The sequence below is a fragment of the Canis lupus genome, chromosome 27 (genome assembly GCF_011100685.1).
Source record: "Canis lupus familiaris isolate Mischka breed German Shepherd chromosome 27, alternate assembly UU_Cfam_GSD_1.0, whole genome shotgun sequence".
Classification (NCBI taxonomy): Eukaryota; Metazoa; Chordata; class Mammalia; order Carnivora; family Canidae; genus Canis; species Canis lupus.
In genome coordinates this window covers 23,481,717-23,502,324 of record NC_049248.1, presented here as the reverse complement: position 1 = coordinate 23,502,324, position 20,608 = coordinate 23,481,717, and the positions used below count along the sequence as shown (strand labels likewise).

The 20,608-nt window shown below is 35.3% G+C and overlaps 1 protein-coding gene across 12 annotated transcripts in view; it reads left to right on the top strand.

The window, feature by feature from the left end:
- SOX5 (SRY-box transcription factor 5) overlaps window positions 1-20,608 on the top strand; it is a 997,462-nt gene that overhangs the window by 180,931 nt on the left and 795,923 nt on the right. For all 12 annotated transcript variants that reach the window (XM_038577063.1, XM_038577060.1, XM_038577061.1 and 9 more), the window contains one exon: window positions 2,580-2,656. The gene's annotated coding sequence lies outside the window, so the exon portion shown is untranslated. The remainder of the gene's footprint in view (window positions 1-2,579; window positions 2,657-20,608) is intronic.

Here is a 20,608-nt window from a genome sequence, read left to right as displayed (position 1 = left end):
AGCTGGGGCTGTCCATAGCTCCTGGAGGCTCTATCCTGAAGCTGTGTCACATCCTCCTTATGCTTTAAATCTCTATTTTCTTCTATCTTTGACCTCTAGCTCAAGATTTGAAAGGTTGGATCCAACCAGACATTTCCTTTGTTTTAAAGTCCACTGTGGGGCAGCGCAGGGTGGCTTAGTGGTTTAGCGCCACCTTAGGCCTGGGGCATGGTCCTGGGAGCCTAGGATCGAGTCCCACGTCAGGCTCTCTGCATGGAGCCTGCTCCTCCTGCCTGTGTCTTTGCCTCTCTGTTTCTCTCTCTGAATCTCTTGTGAATAAATAAATAAAAAATCTTAAAAAAAAAAAAGCCACTGTGTTATGTAATATAACCTATTTCGGAGAGTGAAATATTCACATTTCTAGGGACTGTGCAGACCATGTTTCCCATTTAGGAGAATTTGGAAGGGGCATCTTAAATTCTGCATACCAAACTTTTATTTATAACACTTTTTTTTTTAAACAAGATTTAAACAGCCTCTTACAGAGTGTAATCTAATCACTTAGAAAAAGCAAAAATAAAAGTATGATTTAATTAATGTTTTGTTTGAAAACTAGCACATCTTTTGATGAAGGTAATTTTCTAACATCTGACCTTGACAGATGTACTATTACTAATCTTTAGAAATTTTACTTGTGACTCACTCACTTCTGATTATTCCTAGGATTCACATTACCAGAACAAAACATTTCTATATTTATTACTAAGAGTGTAGCAATGGGAGTGGTTTTTATTGTTTATGCAAGGAAAAACAAACAATGCCATGTAATCTATACATAAATGCCATCACCTCAAAGTGATTTTTTTTTTCAAAGTGATTTTTAATAGTAAGAGCTTTGTTAAGTTACCTTGAATGATAAAGTAAAATATCTTTCAAAGTTTTGGGGATTTCTAAATTTAAATAAGGGAAGTACAATTAGGGATGTCTGGGTGGCTCAGCAGTTGAGCGTCTGCCTTTGGCTCAGGGCATGATCCTGGAGTCCCAGGATCAAGTCCCGCATCGAGCTCTCTGCATGGAGCCTGCTTCTTCCTCTGCCTCTCTCTGTGTCTCTCATGAATAAACAGATAAAATCTAAAAAAAAAAAAAAAAAGAAAAAAAAGAAAAGAAAAGGAAGGTACAATTAGTTAACTATAAACTCAGTCAACTACAAACACGCTTCCCCACATACTCCTCATTTCTGACACCAACTACAAGTTTGAGGGGTTTCTAAAACCACCTTCAGGTTTGAGAGTTTGCTAGAAGTATTCACTAAAACAGATTATACTCAAGGTTATAGTTTACTATAGGGAAAAGATACAAATTCAAATCAGCCAGGGGAAAAATTATAGGCTGAGTCTCAAGGTGATTAAGAATAAGGCTAAGGCTGAGTCTGAGTATGAGGCTTGAAGAACCAACCACAGAGCTTTCATTGTCCTCTCCTTATAGAGTCAGGATGCATTACTTTCCTAGCATCAATATGACACTATGCATGGAGCATTACCAACTAGGGAAGCTCACGTTGGTGTCCAGAATTTTTAATGGGATGTGATCACATACTGCCAAGTCACTGACTTTTAGTCTCCAGCCCCTCCTGGATATTACTATTGAGTTGATACTTTTAGTTTCCAGTTCCTTCTAGAGGCAAAATCAAAATTGATATTTCATGGCCCCGAGCCCCCATCCAAAATCACAGTTTGACTGCCCTGTGCCCAAAGCTCTCAGGCAAGCAAAGACACTGCTGCCAGAGATGGTACTTAGAGGGCCTAGAGATCACTTCTTAGTAGCCAAAGACAAAGGCCCAGATCTTTCCTTGCATAAAATTAACTCTTTATCACAGAGAAAAAGAGGGAGGGAAAGAGAAATGAATGCAAATAGTAGTTATCATTTATTGAGGGCATACTGTGTGGCAGACAGTGTGCTAAGTATTGCTTCTTTTAATTTTTTGAACATTATTTGAAAGATGCTATGATTATTTTTGTTTTTGTTTTTTAAAGATTTTATTTATTTATTCATCAGAGAGAGAGAGAGAGGCAGAGACACAGGTAGAGGGAGAAGCAGGCTCCATGCTGGGAGCCTGATGTGGGACTCCATCCGGGGTCTCTAGGATCAGGCCCTAGGCTGAAGGCGGCGCTAAACCGCTGAGCCACCTGGGCTGCTAGATTATTTTTCTTTTGAAGATAAACTGAGATTTATAGATTAAGAGATTTACCAAAGACCATGTAAATAGTTGATGGTGGAACCAGTATGTAAACCCGTGTCAGCCTAACTCAAAAGTACATGATAATGCTTTATTGCTTCCACCAAAATCAAAGGACAATAAGAACATATAATGTGATAAGAATTTAGGAGCAGTTATGCTTAAGAATTGTTTTCAGGACAAAGTTGTCATTCAAATATATAAGAATGTGCACTGCTATTTTAATAAGTAGGATATAGAGGAAGAGAGGATTGATATATAGAATTGTTATGTCATTAAATTCATACCTTCCAAATGGATTCCAGTCAGAACTGTATCATTTAATTAATTCAAACAGATTTATGAGGTATGCATTGTATCTCAGGTGCTGTGCCGGCCTCTCGTGACCCGAAGATGATGACCAACATGTTCCTGTCCACAAGGAGCTAGCGATCCACTGGGGTATGTAAGCGGTTTTTATTTTTTAATATTATGTTACTTTTAAGCAAAGCAGAGAGCATACAATGTGTATTTTGCCTACAAATCCTGCAAGCATTTGGAACAATTTTATTCAACTAGGTGAGCTAATGATAAAGTTACTAATTTGGAGATCATTGTTCATATAATGAAATCGAATATTTAAACTCAGTTTCAATTTTTTGGTATATTCTTTAATAATAGAATAGATCTTCAAAAAGCAAAATTACGTCATGAAGAAAAAACACATAGCACTGAGATTTGTCTGTATTTCCTACTTACAGAAGTACGTGAGGGCAAATGAAAGGAGAATGGGAATGCCACCAGAGTACATCATGCATAACAACAATGTGCATTTCTTCTTCATGCTTGTAATGTTGATACTTTGCTTTTCATTGGTTACTTTAGTGATTATTTTTGCCTTTCATTTTCTCCTATTTCACTGATTTCTCCAATTGAGCAAAGTCCATATTGGGATAAAATAGGATTCCTTGTTTAGTTAATGTTGATTTTGGCAAATATGTATTTTATTTAAGTTACAATAATAGCCCTCATGCTTACAATCCACCATGCTGTATGCTGGGAGTGGTCCTGAAGAAATAGTAATAGTAATATAAATATTACATTCCAATTATACTTTATATATTTTATAACTTAATGTACAGGAATAGAGTTAGAAATAAAATAATAAATTTAAGTGAACTTGATATCCAGTAGCTCATACTGATGCTACACAACACTAACAACAATATATTTGGACCTATTTAATACATATATTAATATGCTATCTAGATTAAACATCATAAGTGCTGAGAGTGCAGTTGTGATCATTTTAAAATGTGAGCAACCCAAGAAAAAAAATGTCCCTTTTTTTTGCAATATGATTTTAATTTTTAAAAGCATTTAATTTTATAAACCATATCCATCATCTTTGCATAGATAAATGTTGTGGCAATTTTTTGAATGAACCTTTTGGTTCCCTAAAGAAATTATGGATACTCTATAAATTTATAAATGAAAGGCCATTCATCAGAGTTATAAATATGAGTGGTTCTTGTGCTGATGCCCATGTAAACTTAAAGTGGTTTAATATCTATTGGCTTTTGCGTATAGTTAGAACAGCAAAAGAATATAGATACTGTCATACTTACATGGTGTCATAACATTGGAAAATGGTGAGAACGACATGAAATATTTTTTGAATAGCATGGCATTTCCTTGAATTACTGCTGGCAATAGAACATAAATCAACCTTGATGGATATTCCAAAGATGTTTATTAATCTATTCATTTAATCTGAAATACTCACTCTTGGCATTTATAGAGCCAGTTCAAAGGAAGTGGCAAGTGCTTCTAAACCCCAGCAGTTACTTTTAGGGGCCTCATACTTATGTCAGCTAGGTCTGGTTGGAATGGAGATTAAAATGCATAAAAATCCTTTCCTCCTAATCTGTGCTAAAGATATTTGCTTGACTGAAATATATTTTCTTGTGTATGTCTAATAAAAATCTCAATTTGTTCCATCGTTGATGAAATTTACAACATGGCTCTCTATTTGAATTTCCAGTTTTTAATCTGTTTTCCTCCCTACCAACTCCCCCAAATTGGAAGATAATCCTGTACTTGCATATTTTGACTGAAAAGGACTGGAAAACTGACCAAATTCCTCTGCACCAAATTAAGAAACAGCATATGGCATATGATTTTGACAATATGTAATGAGACAGGTAGGATGGACGGATTGTAAAGATACAGAGAGGGAAAATCTTATTTGATAGTAAAGGTCAGAGAAAGCCAGTGGCACTTAAGCTGAAGAAGGAAGGAGAGTCAACTATGCATATGTTGTGGAGTAAGATGGTATGGATGTGTAGGCATGTATGTGTGTTATTTATTAAAATATGGAAAATCTAGGCATAGAGCTAAGTTCTTTATTCAAATAATGTAAGCAGGATTAGGCTTCTTGTCATTTCTTAGCTTCCACTAATACAGATTCAGTCTTGGCTTCACTTGGGAGCAAGATGGTGGCAATAGCATTGCTTCAGCATCAGCATCTTCTCATGCTTCATTCAGAAAACACAGGAAAAAGAGAGTCTCTTTCCCAGAAGCCCATCAAAAGTGTCTTTGTACCAATTGGCTTTGATTAGATCACAGACCAACCCTGTGCACCTCTCTTGGAGCAAGAGATAGAGTCAGCTTTATCACTTTCCATGGGCTAGGCATTAGGAATGCCTCCCAAAGGGAATGGGGGTACTTTTAGCAGAAAGATGGTGTATGGATGTGAGGTAGCAAAAAAAATAATTAGCCCAAACTACCTGTTGATTTGCTATTTTTTTCTTTTTAGCTATATTTTATTTTAGAACATGTTTGTGATGTCAGTTATTCCATTGAAAATATTTTTCATTGACAAATCTTAAGAAAATATAGGTCAATCATCAGAACATGTGGATACTTTAAAAATGCCTACATAGTGAAAAGTACACACTTCTCATTAATATTGGTTAGAGAACAATCTTTTAATAAAGTGGCCACTAACATAGCAACTGCCAAGGTAACAGTCATAAACATGCTTTATTTTTGCATAGATTTCTCAGTTTATTGACAAGCAGGAGTTAGCCTGGGATTCTAAGCTGCATCACTGAACACAAGAGGGGTTTTTCTTCAGTGAATCAAAATATTACTCAAAAATGGGAAGGAATTCCATGATTGCCAGATGTTTTTAAATAATAAACATGTTAATTGAAGATGGGCTTTACTGTGCCACCTCTTGTCTCTTCACACAAGCACAAACCTTCTGAGGTTTTAAGGCTCTTCCTCATGAATGAATAAAGCTTTTGAACCGAAATCATCTACTTCTGACTAAAGTGAGTTGTCACTGCTCTTTTTTAAGGTCTGTATTCTCAATTGTGAAGAAAGACATTATAGTTCTCCCTATCAATTAATGCTACTGAAATGCTACAGCTGTTTTGGAGGGTGTTTAGTTTTCAGAATATTTCTGCAAAGGCTGTAATGTATCTGGCTTTCCACACTGACGTGTTATTTTTAAAACTCTTCCAGAAAGCCTCAGTTTACCACCTGTTAGTTCTTGCTTCAACTGAAAAGTTTGTTCTTGTTTTATCTGTTACCCCTCTGTATGTATGTGGTTTTTGTTTTGTTTTGCTTTCTAGATTACAATATATCTTTACACAGTGTCAATTATCTGTGAATAGGAAACAGCAGGTAGTTCATTCATTGAAAACTCTTGCTATACATTCTCTGTTTTTCAGATTCAGTTGTAGATTTAACCAAGATAGGGAGTTTCTTCTTACCATCATAATATTAGTCATCAGTGGAGTTTGTAGAAATGAGTTTTTTAAAGAACAAACTCTTAAAAAAATATATAGTTTAAAATGTTGTTAGACTTCCATTTTGGCTAAAACAAATCCATGGATATTTTTAAGGCTGTGAGTTAAAGCAGGACGAAAGTGTCACTCCTATAATCCTTTCTAAAGACAAAAGATTGAGGACCAAAACGCTGTAAGAACAATCCAAACTGTATTTTTCTTTACATGATGTCCAATTCAACTGTGTAGGTGTGAGTTTCAGATACGATTATTAAATGCTTTTATAGAAATGAACAGTCAAAACATACCCTATTATTTATTTTAAGTGCTTTTTGAGGAGAAGGAATGAGTTTAATCCAAGACTCTAAAGCATACATTTCTAAAGACAGCTGCCTGTCTGAATAGGGAAAAAGATAGAGCGAACAGGAGAAAATCCACATACATATTTGAGTTTCACTTTAGAACTTTTGGTAGCTTTGGTCACTGATTAGAGTTTTTCTCCAACTAGGAGTCAAAGAGACAAAGCAGGTAATCTGCATAATCTTTCCCACGTTTTTGAAAAGTGGCTGTAGATGAAAACATGTCAAGCAACTGGTCAAATAGGGCCTAAAGTTTTCTCTGTTTATTTGTTTTAAATCCATTCTTGACTGACAAGGAAATAAAAAGAAGGCTTGAGGTTGGTGACAGACTTGGGTTCTTGCCACATTCTCAGCTTATTTCATGGATGGCTCTCGACTTCAGAGAAAGTTAATATTTTCCAGAGATGTTCGATAGGTATTCTAAATCATACTACAGACACCTGCTCCTTTATATGGATATGTTATCCACCTAGGATGAATCAGAGTTTTTTTTTTTTTTTAAGTATGCTTCCTTTCAAAAACCTCATTAATCTTAGTGTGCAGAATTTAGGGGGAAAGTTGTGTTTTGCTCGTTGACACTGTTTAATGTAAATGATTTATGATTATTCCTTATGTATACACGATAGGCACTTTATAAATTGGATTGTTCTAGGAGTAACACGATACATAAATGTTATTGCTATAAATTCTGAAGTTGGCTATATATTTTTGTATCATGTAACCAGTTGACTTATAAATGCTGACTATTCCAACCTGCTCTTTCTACTCAATATTGTAAGTGGTGACTTAGGTAATCCTAGCAGAGATATACACAGAGGCATTCAAACTGTACAGGAACAGGACATCTTGGCACCTCTCCAGCATGGTTTCTGGCTGTCTTCCAGAGGTAATGGCAGAAAGAAGAAAGAATGAGAGGGGAAACTGAAACTATATGCAGTAAAGATGAATCTAAATTGTTATTATTTTTTGCCCAGCAAAATCAAGAGCCAACTAAGAGAGAAAAGGGAAAAAAGCAGAGCAAGCAGGAGGAAAGTACTATTAGAACCAATTCAGCAAAACTTAGTTAGACATCAATTCATAGGTAAATTTTCATCACATATTATTAAATAAGGGTAAAGATAATAATAGATTAACGGCTATGTAATTATATATCTTTGTATCAATGAATACAGTGTATATAGAGATAACAATGTTTAGTTCCTTTTTTTTGTATTTCTGTGAATGAAATGTTTGAGGAATAGAGTTTTACAAACCACTTGATTCTACTGGTAGATGAGGCCATTTTCTTATACTTGTAATGCTGTTACACTAATAGCTCTCATTTTTTACCATGAAAACTCACTATGATTTTCTTTCTAAGATCCTAGAGAACTTGAAAAAAAACTGAACAATTGGTCATTTTATATTTAAGTAATTGTTAAGTATCAAACTCATCTAAAATGTGGAGTTAGAGGGGAAGGTATAACACCCATCTAACTGACGAGTCAGATTCATAGCAGTTTTTTCTAACTCCTGGTGTTGACTGCTTACCTGATCACATAGTCTTGACATTGGGGCTGATTTGAATTGATCTGTGTCCTAATTTGTGTAAAGAAGAACTGGACTGTGAAGAATTCTATTGTGTTTATAATGCCTGTTCTGATAGTGATTTTATAGTCCATTTCATAGGCTATTTCAGTTGATTCCCTTCCCCATGCCCTCTTAAGTATTACTGTCTACACAGTTGATCTGGTTACCCATGAAGCCAGTTCACATCAGCTGTTGGAGTGGCTGAAAATACAAGATCAGTAATTTTAAAACCTTGAGGTACCTATCTTTCACAAAAGACTAAATCTCATCAGGCAATCAATCCCACGTGAAAAGATCATGAGACTGAAACCTGTGTGTGTGTGTGTGTGTGTGTGACTTATAATAGCAAACATTAATTATTTGGTTGTTACATTGAAGGAAATAACCTAATTTACTCCTTTATAACTTCTGTGATACATTTTTAATTGTCATACTTTCTGGAGTTATCCTGGTGCATGAATTGGAAAGAATATGCATATGCAGATATCTCTATATTTGTAGGTACTATAGTCAAAACAACTTATTTGCCTAGCTGCAAAGCTGACTTACTCACCCACTCAAAAACTCCCTAGAGGAAATAGGGCAAAAAGGTCAAATAGAAGCAATAAAGCCAATGATCTTTTACAAAAAAAGTTATTTCAGAAGTTTTTAGTGGCACTGTTCATCTTCTGAAAGGGAGATCACTCCATTCCCTGCCCATTCCTGTGTCATCAACAGTAGCTTTGGATTCATTTTAGAAGAAGGAGGCCTGTTCTACATTGCTACTGCTATACATTCAGGTAAGCTGGATTGAAATCCCAGAGAGACTGCTGTATCAGCCTAGACTATGGGAAGATTCTGTGCTGATAGAGGGATTTACAAACCTCAGTTCACTGATCCTGTAGAATCTTAAACACTATTTAAGATTCTGCTTTTTATTAAAGGAGGTTAAATGTAAATCCAAGACCTCCAGATTTAAATACAAACACTCACATACACACACACACACACACACACACACACACACACGTAACATCAGAAAAAGCCCATCACTTTTTGTTCACTATGAAATACTTATAGTAGCTATCATTTACTGAGGACTTTCTTTTTGCCAGGTATTGTTCTTTGTCTTTGCATGTAGCATCTAATTTAAGCCTCCTAAGTACCTTGTGAAGCAAGTGCTATTATTATAACCATTTTCAGCTTAGGGAATTGAGAGAGAAAGAGAAATGGAGTAACTTGCTTTACTCAACAACTAGTAAGAGGTGGAGTCAGGACTCAGATCTGGGCAGAGATATCCCGGGTTGAAGCATATACTGTTAGGTTGACTTTTAAGCAATATGTGGTGCTTCACGTATGGATAGAATGTAGTGGAGCCATCATATGGTAGGGAATAGGATTTGGATTTCTTTTTCCTGTACTGATGGTCACTGTATCTCTCTCTCTCAGGCCCTGTTGTGACCAATGGCAAGTCTTATTTGAGACAGCCAGTCAAAAGTGTGTAAAATAATCTATGGCCAAAGAAGAGAAAGGAATGCACTGGTTAATATGAGGATCTGACCCTGGGACCTCGCTTTCACTATTGCCACAGTAAACAAGCAAGCTAATGAACCACAGATGTTAGTGTGTCATTTGTGTCTTACAGTTTTGTCTTCCTGGGTAGCTACCATCAAGAAGGACAGTGCCCTCTATGAATATGTATTTACTACTAGATACATCAATTTATTCTTTTGAAAAGCACTTTATCATTTTGGTTTTGATAAATATTTAAGCAATAATCAGTAGTTAGAAGTTTCATGCTAAAATGGATGCCATTATTAGTGACTTAACAACTTTTCCTGTGAATTTCATGTGTGTCACCATGATTGGACTGTGCTGCCCAGAGCTATGTATATTCAGTTTTTAGAAAAGCTCACTTCAAATGCTTCTTGTGCCTTGAACACTTTGGTTCTCAGAACTGCAGTAGTCACTAATTTCCAAACTCTGAATATGTAAAATAAAATACTTGCACAAAAAACCTAGGAGCTGTATAGGTTAGAACATTTGTTTAAACTAATACAGAATTAGCTTTTTCAGTTCCAGCTCCCTTTTTCCTATCTATTTGCCTTGCTAATAAGGCCTTAACTTATTCCTGTTCAGTTACATTGTGCCATGATACCTTTCCTTTTTGGATATTTTAATTCTGGTTTGAACTGACCGTCCTAGTTCACATAGAGAACTTCCACAGTAATAATAAAACATAAAGGCTGCTCAATAAACAAGGATGGTGAAACAGTGAAATTTGATCCAAACTAGCCAAAATAGCATCTCACAACACAGAAATTCTATTACATTTTGAAATTGGTCTTCACAGATATTTTTCTCTGCCTGAAACATGTGTGCTAGTTCTATTTATATAAGGGAATAGTGACATCCTGTGTGTAGCTAGACTAATTGCCTCTGTAATTAACCTATTTGAGAAGGAAGTTACATAGAAATAAAATATCATTGAGTACTGAAAGAGGCAATTTTATCTTAAAGCAAACCTCTAACTTTACCAGAGGGTGTGGGCTAAACAAAAAAGAGTCTGTCTCCTTATTTTCCATATTTTTTTCCTTGTCTCTATACAATTCCACGGTCTTCTCTATTGTCTCTCTACTACCCTTATTTTCCATATTATGAGGTAAAGACAGTGTTATTGTGAGAAAATATTCTGTTTTTAAAATAGAATTGAGGATAGATGTAAGTGTGGTGAAAGGAGATAGTCTTTTTGTTTCAATGGTATCCAAGTGTCTTTTTTGGTTAAGGATAGGCTATGCATAGAATCATTTTGGTGTCTATAAGTCAGCTTTCTTCCTATCCCTTGATAAAATTATATGAATTAAATTTAGAGAATGATTTGGAGGCATGGCAAAATCAGGGTTTTTCTTTTGACCTCTTAAATCCAGAAGAAACTATTAGAAGTCAATATATTATAGTAGAGTGTAGTTTTTGTGGTCAGAATTATTCATACCTCACCCAAACATATGACTAAGGGAGAACAAGAAGAGCAGTTTTTTTCCCCCCAAAGTGTCCCTTTTAACATTTTAAAAGGTAGGAGATTGCCAAGACATTTCAGAAAAGGGTGGGACAAAGTAAGAGCAAGAGGCATAGGAGAAAATAGTCAAAAGTATCCTGCTGTTTATGTCCTGACTTTACCTTCAAACCCCAACAAACCCAACTCTCAGGGATTTGCCTAATCCTAGCTTTCTGTATAATCCCCTCTTCCATAATCAAAATGGTATTTTGAATCAATCAGATAGCTTGTTTCAGACTTTTTTCATGAGATTACAAATGTTATCATTGATATATTTTTCGTTTGTGTTTTGTGTGTTATACCTACTTGAAAGAGCTTAAAGTTATGACCATGACTAAGAAGAATTTCCTTGTGAAATACTTGAGAAATTTACGCCAATGTAAGTGTAATCACTGTATTATATAATGATGGCTGAGAGCATAATAGTTGGAATGGAAATGGCTTGGAGTTTTAGACCTCAGACTTGGATTCCTCAGTTTGCAAGATAGTCTTTCCATGCTTCAGTATTTTTTACTGTGACGTGGGGATGAAAAATTCTTTCATAAGATAATCTTGAAACTTTCATGAAGAAATATACATGTAGTACCATGTCCAGTGCCTATTAATAAATGCTTAGTAAATAGTATCTAATATTATTTCAGCTAACATTTGAGAAAGCAAAATGATGTGGTTACTCAATAGTTTATTGTGAAAGAACTTAGTCTTATCTGGTTGAAGTGTTCTTCAAATGAATTTGCTTAATGGCTCTTCCATTTATTGTTTTATAATCTTTGCTGTAATAACTTTTTGCTTCTATTGATAATCTATATTAGCAATAGCTGGATTACCATTCTTGGAAGATGGTGCAAGGGCATTTTTAGAACGCATATTTTCCTTGAGAGAAATATGAAGTCAAAGAGGAGAAAGAAAAATTGCAGAAAGTTTTCTTGTGCATTACCTTTGTGATTAATCCTGTAATCATTAATGATTATCAGATTGTAAAAGAAGCTCCATATAAGTAAAAGGAAATGCTCAGATCTACAAAACTGGTCATTTGGTCATGGCTATGTTTTGGCAATGGTGCTAATTAAATATAGTATCTGTGATCATTGGGGTGTCCAGCAGCTTTATACGAGTCTCCCATCTGTTTTATTGGCGATGTTCAATAAGATAGGGAATTACATGAATCAGAAACTCAGAAAACCATCCTCAGGAGGTTCAGATTCAGTCACTGCTTATTATCACAAGATAATTCACTCATCCATTCAACAAATATTTATTGGGAGTACATTACATGCCACCCACTGTGTCAGTTTTGAAAATATAGTCATGAACAGAGTAGACAAGGCATGGGGCTTCACAGATTTTACTGCCTGACAGAGAAGGCACATAACATAAAACAAGTAATTACAATGAAATATGTAAGTCTTATAGTAGGGGAATTTTTTTGATCTCTTAGCCAACTGAGTTGTGAATTCCTAATTGTAGATAGCGAGGGTGGGGGTATTCCTAACTGCTTTGAATTTCTACAGCATTTTATCTGTACCTCCATTGGGAAATACCTTACATCTTGCATTTAGTTCCTTATGGCCATGGCATATCTTCTAGGACTACAAGTTCATTAGACGCCAAGCAGGGCACATGTGGGAATGCCCTTAGCATCTTTCAGAGGATATATACTTGTGCATGCTACATAGTAGTTACTTAATTAGTGCTGTTGAGAGAATTGAAGCAAAAAAGAAGTGTTAGCACTTTACTTCCATCATCCTTTCTGTTTTAAATTCTTATATATTTCATTCTGAAATTTCTCCTTCTTTATATTCATTGTGGTTAGAGGGAGTTAAATAGCCAGTTGAAAATCATTATCCCTCCTTTTTTCTCTTTCTGTCATCAGTTATTCTCTCAAAATTTAATCCACAGCAATCTCCTCTGGAATAAATTAATTATTATTTGTAAGACTTTCCAAGTTTGCTGTACAGTTGTCTGTAGTCTGTACTTTAGTCGCCATGTGCAAATAATAATGGAAGAAGCATCTATTATTTGTTGTCTGGCACATTTTGAGATATCATGATCAACTTTTTTTCTGCTTGTCACTGGAATACTCAAGATAATCAGTGTTAAGTTAATTAGTAACTAGTTTGGAAAGATCAGAACTCTTCATTGATTGTAAAAATGGTAGGCCCTTTAACCAATGGTTTAGTAGTCTTGCTTATCTCACTGTGCCCTAAAAAATAAAACTGAATTCTGACAGCTTTTAAAAAAGTAGGAAAATAATCAGCTCTTAGAAATCCAATCTATAGCTTAAGAAAATTTGGTATTAAAAATGATAAGGGAGGTAGTTCTGCAAAAAGAAGGAAGCCTTTGCATATTCTTCTGGAAGGAATGGAGTTGCACTGAGGTTGAGAGACCTGAGTTCCGTGTTGCCTGTGAGCTGGGGTGTAATTTAGTGAGCTGACAGGAGGAGTGAAGTATCTCCTCAATATCTGTGTTTGGCAGAAGAGATGAATGCATACATCAGGAAACAATGTTTAAGTGTTTTATTTCCTTATTTCAGCCTGTCAAACTGTCAGTATAGTTAATGGCCACCGAGAGAGAGAGAGAGAGAGAGAGAGAGAGAGAGAGAGAGAGAAGAACAGAGAGAGAGAAGAACAGAGAGAAACAAAGGTGCTATGGAATCTGAAAAGAAAGAAATCAGGAAAGCATTTGCATGTTTCTGTGGCATAATGGTCAGTCAGACAAAAATAACTCACTATATTCATCTCTCTACTAAAGCCAGATGTGCTAGTTCCCTACCTACGATCCCTGCAGCTTTCCGTGCCTTCATTTTTGTACTTCATGATTGCTTCATTTAACTTTGATCTCTGTGACTCCTTTCACTGAAGTCTAGATTGATTAGCAATACTTAAAGGATTATTTTATGCTTTATTCGTAATATCCAATTTTGCTCAGTTTTCCAAGTTTACTGTCTTGTTTATATTGTTTATAAAATCTGGTATTAATGCTGTTTATACCAAAAATGTTCACTCTTATACATAAAATATCCCTCTACTTTTTTTTTTATCATTTTGAGTTTTTATAGTACACAAAGAATAAAATTGGGCTGGATTTTGACCTATTGTGTCTTTAAAAAAAACAGTGTAAAGTGAAATGACTAAATTAGACATTTATGAGTACAAAACTATTTTAAGTTTCTAAAAAAATCTTAGCACAACCAAGGGATTTTTATTTTATAAAAAGGAAATATATATAATGAATTGTTTTTGTACTGGAGATATGTTATTTTTCCTTAGAAATGGTAAAGCCTCTTGTCATTCACATCTATGTCAAGCTGAATTTTCAATCTTTGAATTCATTCCAACGATGAATACTTTTTATAATGAACACTTTCAGTTGCTTTATAAACTGAGAAGTATTTAATTAGAAAAATTGTTTAAATATCTATTTAAAAATCTTATAATATGGTCTAAGGAGAGGTAGTATGGGATATTAAATATACAAGGTCCTGGATCTGGCCAATCATGAACACCTGGAAGGCATTTGAAAGTACAGACCCTCAGATTCCACTCCAGATTGCCTGAAAGACGATCTTAGGGATGAAGATCCAGCATGTGTGTATATATAAGATCCATGCCACATTCCCTACCCGCAACACCTAGGTGATGTGGTCTATCAACTAGGCTAGGAAACTTACTGTCCCTGTCATGGAGAGAGAACTGCTCTGGTTATCAGTAGAATTCAGGCTGGTATCTAACAATATTATTCACTCACTGAATAATGTCAGGTAAATCACAAGCTTTGGGGGAGCACATTTTTCAACTCTATAAAATTTGTGTGATCTTCTCCAGGTTTAAAATCTTATAACTTGGGGGATCCTCAGGTGGCTCAGTGGTTTAGTGCCTGTCTTTGGCCCAGGGCATGATCCTGGTGACTCGGGATCGAGTCCCATGTTGGGCTCCCTACATGGAGCCTGCTCCTCCCTCTGTCCTGTGTCTCTGCCTCTCTCTCTCTCTCTCTCTCTCATGAATAAATAAAATCTTAAAAAAATAAAATCTTATAACTTCATTATATTAATGAAGTTTTAAACAGCTTTAAGCTTAAAATCTGAGTTAAAATACACATGTACAGACACAGTTTCTTACCAGTTTTTATTCTTAAATTAAGTTGATAGAAGTAAGCAAACAATAAAAAGTAAAAAAAAAAAAAATTCTCCTCTCACCCTCAATTTAAGAGTTCTTTTTATATCAATTATGAACATTTTCTCATGGAAATGGGAATTTACCATTCTGGTTTTTAGGCCTTCATAGGTAAAACTGAACTCTTCTCTACCCACCCCAGTGTTTTTTTTTTTTTTTCTTCTGTGTGCATATCATTATGAATGGTAACATCATGCATCTTGTGTTAGCCAGAAAACAAGCATCACCCTCCTTCTCATGTATCTTTGATATCCTGGGTTGATTTTACTCCCTGATATATTGTTCATCTGTCACCTTCTTTTTATCATCCCCACCATCCATCCTGGGCCAAGGTGCCATATTCCCTGGATTCTGCAATAACCTCCCAATTGAGAGTCTTTTCTATACCTCTTGCCACCTTGTACTCTAGTAGGTAGTTGTTCATTACTGCAGAGATTAAAAAGGCAGATCCAATCATAGGTCTTCCTCCTTTTCATCCCATTGCACTTGATATAAAGACCAAAATGTATAAAATGGCCTGCAAGACCCTGGATGATATATTCCACCCTCTAGAACTCCCTTACTTTCTGCTCTCTATGCCCACTGGCCATCCTTCAGTTTCTCATGTATTATATTCCCTTTCCATTTTCTGATGACCCAGATGTGATTGAATCCACATATTACATACTAGAATAGAATACCTTGCATTTTCCTTCAGAGCATTTTTTACAATTTATACTTTTATATGAATGCAATAGCTTGGTTAATTTCAGTCTATAAGACTATAATCTTGGTAAGAGTAGGGACCTTGACAATTTTATTCATCACTGATTCCCTAATTCCTCAATTCCTCATATATTTGAGGAATATACACTAGTGTGTATATATATATATATATATACACACACACACACACTAGTATATATATGAGTAGTATATACTAGGTTCTTAAGAAATATTTGTTAGGTAAAAGAATCAAAGAATCAATAAAAGAAAAGTGCTTGTTTATGCAGGGACACCTTCCCCATTGCCACATGTATTCTTTCCAGTAATCTGGAATTGGTAGTCTCTCAGCCTGCCATCATTTCTCATTCTGTGTTCCAGTAACATCTGAATCAGCCTGGCTTCAGCACTTTTCTGTGCTCCTCTGAGATGAAAGGGGAATGTAAAAGCAGCTGCTTTAGTTGCAGTCCTTGAGATGAGGTCTAAAATTGTGCATAACTCAATGCAAGAAGTATGGGTAGAGAAGAGGCCCCTCAAAAGTTTCTTTACAGGAAATGAAGACTACATTTCCTGGATTCCCTCATTTGTTCAAATAAAGAGGTTATTCCATAGAAGGTATGCAGATCTCATATCTGAACTGGTAAATCACCATGTCAGATTCATGTCTTGCCATAAGCACATTGATACAGGTTATTGGCCAGAAGGGACACCTTTTGGAGACAGAGAAGGTTTGAGATATGGAGTTCAGTTAAAGCAGCATATTTATTGTTATCTGCTTATCAGGCATATCATATCTTTTGTAAAATATGATCTGGGAAGCTGTAAACCCAGCCATGTACCTGTGTGTTAGAGGGCCTTGTTCTTCACCTACCTCTGGCTGTTCCCTTCACTTCTGGGTAAATGAGTAATATTGTAGGCCCTATTCTAGACATACTCCAGGAAATTTATACCTTGTAATTATCTGTCCAAAGACTTCACACCTGTTGACAAGACTTGGGCAGGCTTATTTCATGATCTGTCCTTCAGAGGTCATACTTTGCCCCTGGAGTGTGTAACTCTCAGCTCAAGGGTGGCCTAGGGACAGCTATTTGAGAGGGGCTGGCCACAGAGAAGGGGTGCCTCCATTTATCCTCTTGTCCTGGGTCCACAAATATTAGGGGAATGCTGGAGAGTAGATGGGTGCTTTAGGGAGAAGGCATATAACAAGAGAAAAGTTCATAGTGCACAAAGCCCTGAAGAACATAAAATCAAGGCCCAGGCAAGTTAACACTTGACTAAATGGATAAATAACCTTTTAAATGTCTGAATAAAGTAATTTTTGAAAACAACACCCCACTAGAAAATTCAGAATTAGGAAAATACAGTCTTGATTTTTACAGAAGAGCTCTCACATCTAGTCAGCACCGACATGGTTAATGGAACATTTGTTCTAGAGAGAAGGCTCATGGCGGTGATTCATGGCATGAACCTGTTGGGCCCTGTTGTCATGGTCCCACCGGAGTTCAGTTTGTTATTATAATTTTTTAGAAAATTGAGGGTTGAATTTGTTTCAATATTTGTTTTTCATCATATAGTTAAGATATATTATTTTCCCAGGATTTTTTATAATAGAAAAAACTTATTTTCTCATCATTGAAAGGAATAATTAACAACAAAAATAGATAGTTAACAGCGTGGTTAAAATTTAGTGTCACAAAAACAGCTACCCATTCAGTTCTGTCCTATGTGAACAAAATCCAAGTGATACTACCAGAGGAAATCAGGAAGGAGCAAAGTATGAGACTTCTTAGCTTTAAGATGATTAAACAATTTCACTAAACAGGCAGCACTTTTCCCTTAAGCCAACAGCTCTCTCTTTCACAGTATCTTTAGAATCTTTTTGCAAAGTTGAAAGAGCTGTAATTTTAATGTAACTATTATATTCAAGACATTAATGACCTGGATCGCCGAAAATAACCATGGTAACAGGTGAGAAATCAAAGATAGTTAATTTAATTGCCACGGAAAGAAAATAAGTGCAAATAATCTATAATTCTTCATTTCCAATATGTACATGTTATTTTCTTACTGCATTAATTACCCAATAGTTAGACAGAAATTATCTAGTTGTTGCTCTGTGACTCCCCATTGCATTCATGTAATGGTTTGCACTCTAATAACTATTCATTATAATTTCTTACCTCAGCAGTTTAGGCTGCTGTGAACTGGGTAACATGTTCATTCAGTTGACATTAGCAATTTTTAATAACAATAAAAATGATACTTTAAGTATAGTGGAAAGGAATTAAGCAGTTCTTTCAACCTAGTTACGTGAAGGCCACTCTAATTCTGTGGCTCTCTACAAACTGCTAATGATCGGGGACTGCTTCTCAGATAGAAAAAAATATCAAAATTCTTTTCCATTTCTTAACTCATTTTCTAGGAGTTCCTGGAATATTCCCACAGAACCCTACTCAGAAGTGACAAGAAAGTTATATAATCCTAACTAGGGATATATTAAGAGTCACCACCAAAGCTATTAAATATTTTGTTGTATGTCTACTCTGTGTCAAATATTTTGTGGGATCTGGGGATACAATGTGAATAAGACAAGGAGAGAAGTACAGATGATAAAGCAGGAAATCATGACTAACGAGCAAGTTTATTACAGTTTTAAATTTTCATTTAATCTGTAGAACATAAGAGACGGTAAATTGATGGTATTTAAATTTCATGACTAGGTACAGGAATCTTGTAATATAAAAATGTAGGCGATAGCTGTATAATTAAAAATAATATCTACTGTTTATTGAATGCTTTCTTATGTTCCAGATACAGTCACTTAATTCTCACACAAACACACACTCCACCCCTATAAGTGAATGATTTTATTTCCATTTCCACATAAGGAAGCCAGGGTTAAATAGTTGACCAAAAGTCTTCTGAACAAGTACCTGAGAGAAAGAGCAGATCCCAGTTCAGGCTGGGCTCAGTGAGTTCTATGGTTTCTATAGAAAGAATAATTAAGAGCATTTTTAGCTCTGGCACTTATAGCCAGTACTTCCTGAATAAGATATTTACTTTAATTGACTTTGTTCTCTATTTTAATTACAGACTATACCAAAATCATTTCAGAAATAATTTATTACATCTTTTAGATTTGTTTCTCAATCTTCTTTGGCAACTCTAACTCAAAAACTGTTTCAGTAAGATATTTTTAAAAATGAATAAATAAACAGAGGTAGATACATGAAAAAAAAAGAATATAGAACCACCTCACATCCATTAAGATGATTACCACAAAAAAATCCCTCCAAAACCAGAAAATAAGTATTCATGAGGATGTGGAGAAGTTGGAACTCTTGTACACTGTTAGTAGAAATGTAAAATGTCTAGTTACTAAAGAACACAGTCTAGAGATTCCTCAAAAATTTAAATATGATTTACCATTTGATCTAGCAATTCCATTTCTATGTATATATCCAAAAGAACCGAAAGCAGGGTTTCAAAGAGGTATCTGTATATCCATGTTCATTATAGGCTTAAACACAATAGCCAAAAGCTGGAAGCAGCCCAAGTGCCCATGGATGGGTGGATAGATTAAAAAATGGATTATTATTATTATTATTATTATCATTATTATTCGGCTTTAAAAAAGGCAGGGAATTTTGACACATACTACCACATGGATGAACCTTGAGACCATTGTGTTAAGTGAAATAAGCCAGCTAAGAAAGACAAGATCTGTATGATTCCACTTATGTGAGGTGCCTCATTTAGTTAAAATCATAGACAGAAAGTAGTTGCTAAGGTCTGGGACAAAGTGGGAAAAGGAATTTGCCTTTTTTAAACAGGTGTAGATAGAGTTTCCGTTTTGCAGGATGTAAAGAGTTCTGTAGATAACATGCACAATAACATGAATGTATTTAACACTACTGAACTATACACATGTAATGGTTAAGATGGTAAATATTATATGTACCTTACCACATTAAACATTTTATAAAAGGAAATATGGAAGATTATATGACAGAGAAGACCCAGGGAAAGGGGGGCAGGTTAGTTTTCAGCAAGGACATGTCTGAGATATGCACAGCATCATAAAGCTCTCTGTCCAAAGCCAAAAACAGCTTTCCAGGCAGAGGTATCTACAAATATAAAATCCTGGGCTGAGAAAGAGCTAGGTATGTTTGAATGAAAAGGAAGTCACAGAGTAGCAGATAATATTCTTGGAGAGAGAGAGAAAAGGTTGATCATGGAAGGACCATTAGACATGGAAGGATTTTGGACTGCATTATCACCATCACATTTTAGCTTTTTTCTGTAGGGCTCTTTATATCTTAGGAGATCACAAACTATATCCATTTTGTTTCAAAAATAGTAATTGGCTCACCTATTGATGTTAGGATTCAGATGTCTCTTACTGCACAATTAAAAAATATTGAGAAGTGGTGCGTTTACTTGATGAAGTTTCATTTTTATTTATTAACTATATGTTATTACTGAAGTCACTGCAACCTGAAAGAATTTCCCTTTATATCTGTCTACCTTGGTAAAATACCAGTGAACCACTTCTTAAAACATTGCATTCATTTTATACTTGAAAGTACTTCAAAGCATGTCTGGAAGTTTTCTGAGACCAGGTCAGTTCATTAATCCTCACTACAGTGGTTTCAGAGACTCTGGAGGCTTTAGTTTAAGTAATTAGTATTAGGAACTTTGCTGAAAATGTCTAGAACTTCACTTAGCAGTGTGAATTCATGACAAATAGTTTAATATTGTAGTCTCATATTAGAGTTATT